At 37.1% G+C, this 6,843-nt stretch overlaps 1 pseudogene; it reads left to right on the forward strand.

The window, feature by feature from the left end:
• Positions 1-6,843, forward strand: part of LOC107552385 (radixin-like) — a 112,313-nt pseudogene that overhangs the window by 78,137 nt on the left and 27,333 nt on the right.

The raw sequence follows: 6,843 nt of genomic DNA on the forward strand, positions 1-6,843 counted from the left end.
TTTTTTTTATTTAGTGGCGGAAACGGGCTTCCATACAATACTGATTTTGGCAGAAATAAAAAAAAATTAAATGGCGTTTATCGCGTTTTGGAACCAAACTCTTCATTTGTTCATGGTAATCCTGCAGGTTGTGAAGACGGTAGGTCTGCGAGAGGTCTGGTTTTTCACAGGTTTTTCGGTCTGCAGTACGTGGACAGTAAAGGCTACTCAACATGGCTAAAGCTGAATAAAAAGGTAAGGTTTTGCCTCCCACTTTTACCTGTCTCCGGCTAATACTGCTGTTCTCGCACAGCCTCAGATGTGCGATTTAACTGGCTTCCTGTTCAACAGCACCCAAAAAAAAAAACAGTGAGGGAAAATTAATCTGCGGTTAAAGATGTCCTGCTGTAAAAGTCTGTGTAAAAGCCTGAACTTTTCCCTTATAAACAGCTGTATGGAATCTTGCAAAAACAGCCTTAAAATGTCTTCTACGCACATGCACTACTCTGCATATGTTTCATAGAGGAACGTAATGAAACAAGATGATCTATGGCAAGATTTTTTTTAACAAGTGACTCCAGTGGAAAGTGTTTAGTTAAAACTCAGGAGTCTGCTGAGGCATACTAGCAGTTTGTAACACCGTTACAAGGTGGCATTTTCTATAATGTGGCTTTTTCTCAGTTTGAACTAAATGTCTTCCTGTAGCTCAAACAGTAGATCATGGCGCAAGCAATGCTAAGGTCATGGTTTCAATTTGATGGGATTGAAAGCAAGAACTGATCAAATGTGTACCTTTTTAATGCGATGCAAGTCACTTTAGATAAAAGCGTCTTCCAAATGCATAAATGTATTTGTGTTTAACAAGAATTCGAAACTTGAAAGTTGCTGTTGTAAATTGTATTATTTTGTGCTAACGGTGGTGCTTCACATCACAATAAAGCATCCTTACTGTTTGTTAGCTGTATGTGTTCAATTCTTTACACATTTTTGCTTTAGCACTGCAGTCATTAGGTTTTATGTGGCATTCCAGTAGCTCAAACAGCAGCGTGTGGCATCAGCATGCCAAAAACATGGGTTCAAATCTCAATTCTCAGCGAATTCATGAACTTAAATGTATACCTCGCATGCAAGTTTCCTAAATCAACTTCTTCAGATCAGGGTAAATAAAGCTCTTTAATGTGTTTCTGTAAAAATTTGGCAGGTGACTCAGCAGGATGTTAGAAAGGAAAACCCTCTACAGTTCAAGTTCCGGGCAAAGTTTTTTCCAGAAGATGTTTCTGAAGAGCTGATCCAAGAGATAACACAACATCTCTTCTTACAGGTATTGGGGAAACTAGTCTATGCATGCTTGCCATCGATTGCATTTATTTAGTTTTCAAAATGACTGTTATATCTTGTGTTACGATGGATGGGGAGTAATTTCAGTGGTGGTGATGTTGAACCAAAAACAATTTGGTTGTAATTTAAAATCTTGAAACAATAGAATCATTTAGATGCATACCTGATTTTAAGGATAGACAATCTTTATATTGAGAGTCTTTTTTTCCTGATGATTGTTATTACAACAATTTCAGTGATGACCCATCAACCAATGATATATCATGTATAAATGGTAGTAAAATAATGATAAATGTATTTTAAACAAGAAAGCTTATTAAATTGCACTAATAAAAAAAAATGCTGCATTAACAGTGCTTGCATTTTCAGGGCCTAAGCCCTAGCAAAGCCATTTTGTTTTTCTAATGATTATAAGCGCCTAAGCCAAATGGGGCTAAGGGCCCTATAGTTTTCCTTAGGAATATATGGGGCCTAAGCCCCTTGGGGTCTTGTCAAGGTTGTGTGGCTTTTGGGGCCCTAAACATAAAACTCTTGAAAATTTGACACCTTGAAATCATTGGCCATTAGGGCCGATACACGGGCATGGCAGGGAGGCTCTACAGTGTCTTCTAGAGTTCAGTGGTCCATATATCATACATATTTATAGGGCTACCCCCTTAATAGTCGACTAATTGTTAGTCGACGAGAAGAGGACGACCAACGTTTTATAGTCGGTTAGTTGCAGAAAAAAAAATACAGTAGGTGTATCGAGTAGGAAATCCAAACATTCACATATCATTCATCAACCTCAATTATGGCTTATCATTTGAAATTGAAATGTTTAAGTAGGAATTGTACATGGCCGCTCACACTAACGTTAACCTAGATAAATGTGTGCTATTAGCTGCATTGCCAAGCATTTTAGCCAAGCTGTTAGTGCACTTACTGCATGAGGCACTGGCGTAATACCTTGCATTTTTTTCCTCATAACATTGGAAACAACTTAAAATATATTTTTGCTCTTACAGATAAGAGTAATACATCATTCAAAACTATAAAGGGTCTGTTTTTATTTGGACACTCACAATATCAACAAAACATTGTGCTTTTTGTAAAATAAAGAAAACAAACAAGATGCGCTTTCTGACATCTTCATCTCCATGTGCTGGAGCATGTCACAAAAATGAATCCGAAATTCTTTCCTAACAGACATGAGAAATATATCTATAGAAAGCTTGAAATGTCTACTTTTAGCATTTACGAAAATAAATGCTCTCTGATTATGTAGTCCATATGGAAGGTGCATTGATATATTAGGCAGCAAGTGAACATTGTTATGAGGGGCCGTATTGGCCATAATTATTGAAAAGCCTCTTAAAAATACTAGTGAAACGAAAAATATTGATAAACCTTAGTGAAATTCATTCATATGCATTACTGAAAACATCATGTGAATGGCCGGGTGCGTGTGTGTCGCTTACCTGGGGAACATTTAGCACCAGGATGCACTATGGGAAGAAGGCAAGTTGGCAGAGGCAGTGAGATGCTTTGGGCAATGTTCTGCTGGGAAGCCTTGGATCCTGCCATTCATGTGGATGTTACTTTGACACGTACCACCTATCTAAGCATTGTTGCAGACCATGTACACCCTTTCATGGAAACTGTATTCCCTGGTGGCTGTGGCCTCTTTCAGCAGGGTAATGCACCCTGCCACAAAGCAAAAATGGTTCACGAATGGTTTGAGGAGCACAACAACGAGTTTGAGGTGTTAACTTCCAAATTCCCCAGATGTCGATCTAATCGAGCATCTTTAGGATGTGCTGAACAAACAAGTCCGATCCATAGAGGCCCCTCCTCGCAACTTACAGGACTTAAAGGATCTGCTGCTAACATCGTAGTACCAGATACCACAGCACATCTTCAGGGGTCTAGTGGAGTCCATGCCTCGACGGGTCAGGGCTGTTTTGGCAGCAAACGGGGACCAACACAATATTAGGAAGGTGGTCATAATGTTATGCCTCGGTGTAATTTTGTGAGACTTTTTAATTTAACTCAACAATTTTAATGATACTGAATTTAAAAAACACAAGCCAATGAAATAACCACACTTTTATTTAAAGTAACAAAATTGTACAGAAACTGTATCAATATTATTTTTATTCAGTTCTATGCAACAGAATAAGATAACTTTTTTGTTGTTGTTTTTTTTTTTTTTGACTAATTCTCCAAATGTATAGTGCTACAAAGCTATTATTATCAGAGCATGTGAGCAGAGCATAGCGGGGAGCAGATCAGTGAATGAGAGGGTAGCGTAATTTTACCAGCGTTTCCCAGGACAGCTGTGCTACACCATGTTACAGCATAGTAGCGCTTTTGCAAACAGGAAGTATAATACATAGAAATTTAAAACTTGTAAATCCTGTTCAGAAACAGAAAGTAGTGCAGCTGCTTTGTTTATGGGGTTACCGGGGTAACGGCTGCATTTCTGCTGTTCCATCAGCGCCATCTGTTATCAGAGAGTGAATGTGCATTTTCATTCAGCGCGTCTCCTTCACTTGTTCTACAGATCGCTTCTCATCCGTGTTGGGCTTGTTTATAGCCGAGTGCACATGCCACTTTGACGCAGCATACAGTGGTGTTGTGCATTGTAACTAGTTGATGGGAGAGGTATTCTTAATGCATTCGAAAAACCTGAATAATTTGTAATAAATTATTATTCACAGTATTTTGAAGTGCCCACGATTGTATCATTGTTGTGATATATTGTATTACCAAATACCTGCACATGTCTAACAAATACTTGTAAAACAATACATTTAGAATTTGTAAAATACACACTGATGTCTATGGAAGCAGCAATAACAATCCATTCAAATATAATTTGACGACGTGTTTTATTCATATCAGATATACATAGTGTAAGTAACTTTAAAGTTAACTTTATTCATCTCCCAGCTCACTGGCCACCAGTGGTGTATTAAAGTATCTGAAAGCCATACTCAAGTAAAAGTACAGATATCTTACCAGAAAAGGACTTCGGTAAAAGTTGAAGTCACCATTTAGAATATTACTTGAGTAAAAGTATGTGGTATTTATTGTACTTGCATACGAAGAGTATTTTTTAAATCTTAAATGTACTTAAGTATTGAAAGTAAAAGTACAAGTCAATGCAAAATGGAAAAGAAGCGCATATATATAAATGTTCATACACAGCTTGAGCAGCAAGATTGTGTTCAGTTTTAACTCTTTCTTCCATTTTGTATTTTTGGGTAAGAATAAGAAGCACTTCTTCCAGTACTTAGTGTCTTTCATTCCAACATAAGAAACCATTTCTGGAATCTGCATCTGAAATAGCATTTAGATTTATTTACACAGTTTATGTATCTCAGAGGGGACATGGATGCATTTAAACTGCAGTTACAGATGCATAAATAGGCCTAATGTTTTGTTTTTAACATAAAACGTTGGATACTGATATTTGAAATAATTTAAAACATAAAAAAAAATAGTCAAAATGTGAAATTAAAATCGCCACTAGGTCGCAGCAAGTGACTGTTAATCAGTGAGTCATTGAGAATCAACCGATTCATTCAAACGGCTGATTCATTCAGAAACAAAGGGTGCCTCTGAAACCGCCTACTCAATGAGTAGGTACTTAATTTCAAGTCTTGTTAAGTATGAATGCGATCCAGGCATCATCCGCCATGTTGACATTATCATGTGATCTACGACGTTATAACAAGTGCAACAGATAGGAACGACAGGTTTAATTGATCTCTCTGTAAATATTTTGATGTTTATGAAATCTCCTCATTTTGTGGTCTTGTTGAAGAAACAGCTGTCCTTTTATTGTGATTGTAGTATAACCAATACATTTTGGGTTGAGTTAAATTTTTATATTTTTAACCCTACTAATATGACCCACAGTTTAATCCTTAAATATATTATTATTTATTACTAAAACCCAAAATCGTTATCTCTTGAATATGTTGTTAATTTATTTTATGTGCAAAATTTTTCATCCATAAGTAAAACCGGCTTAAATCTCCTGTTTTCCTCTTTTTCTTGTTGAATTTCTCTCGTTTCATCCCTCCGGCTTATAAACAACAACAACAAATGCAATATTTTGATGCACTGATTATATGAATATTATGATTATTCAAAGATATTTAACCTTGTCAGTGGGCCTTTTTTTCTGTGCATATAATGTATGCAAACCCATTATATTTGTTTTCTGCTTTTTGTCATTATGATTGTTCATTGTTAAAGATACTACCATCTTTCCCTGAGCTTGTATGTAATTATAAGTTCTGCAGTATTAATAAAAAAAGAACATAAGATTGACAGGTGCACTAACACCTCATAGCATCAGTAACTCCACAACACTACCTAGTACAGTTTTCCTCAGCGTTTGCAATATTTGTAATATCTGCACAAAGGAGACGTCGATCAGCTACTAGAGGATCTCGCCTTTGGAGAAGACTTAATTTTACACTTCGGAAAATGTAAGTATTACTACTTAGAAGTTAAGATTACCCCAGAATGCATTGCTAGCCCACCCCAACACTTATGAACAATAATAATGATAAATGCTGACCAATAATTAGCAAAATGTAATTTGTTTTGTCATATGCCATAGCTATGCATGACTACACACTAGACAAACGCAGCCAAGGTGAATACATCAATTTTCATTCAAGTAATGAATTAATGCATCAAGTTAAGGAAACAATTATTTTATTTACTGAAAACAGGAAACATGAATAAATGAGTAAAAATAAATAAAAGTAACCATGACAATAGATAAATACAAGTCATGGACACATGAAACAAAGCTTTATTCAAACATTGTTCGAACAATCATGTATTTACAGACGGTGAGCCCACGTCTACTGCATCTCAACACAGCTGAGCCAGTTCTGCAGCTTTATTCTGATGAAGCAGCTGACCACCGTGTCCACCTTCACCTGTCTCTGCCGTCCATCACAACCCTCGCAGCTGCAGTCAGACTGAATCTGATCATAGATGAGAAAGGTGCATCGAGGCTATTGTCTGAGTACACAGAGGGGATCAGGAAGACCATGATGATGCTCCTGATCCACACAACCCTGAATAAAAGCAGGAGAACATGTGTGGGACAATCTGACTGTCACTCTGTCTGCTCCAAACATTTGTGTGCTGCTCTCCATGAGCACGACTATCTGTAAAACATTTTACAATTAATGTTGTCAATTTACAATTACATGCTCATTTTTGTCATAGCTTCATTACTTTTGTGGTGTAGTGGGCTAAAGCACTGCACTGGTCAGCAGAAGGTTACTGGTTCGATCTCCGCACTCGTCACCACCAGTGTGTCCTTCAACAAGGCTCTTTACTCCAGGTGGCTGCTGGGGGATTGGGGTCCCTGTAATAAGAGCGCACTGTAAGTCACTTCGGATAAAAGTGTCTGACAAATGAATACATGTAAATGTGATTTTTGTAAATCCTTTTTTGTGTCTTGGGCACAAACGCTCAATAAAGCTGCTTATTTCTTAAAGTTTATTTCTT

Source organism: Sinocyclocheilus grahami, unplaced genomic scaffold (assembly GCF_001515645.1).
Source record: "Sinocyclocheilus grahami isolate Dianchi unplaced genomic scaffold, SAMN03320097.WGS_v1.1 scaffold448.1, whole genome shotgun sequence".
In the NCBI taxonomy this organism is placed as follows: Eukaryota; Metazoa; Chordata; class Actinopteri; order Cypriniformes; family Cyprinidae; genus Sinocyclocheilus; species Sinocyclocheilus grahami.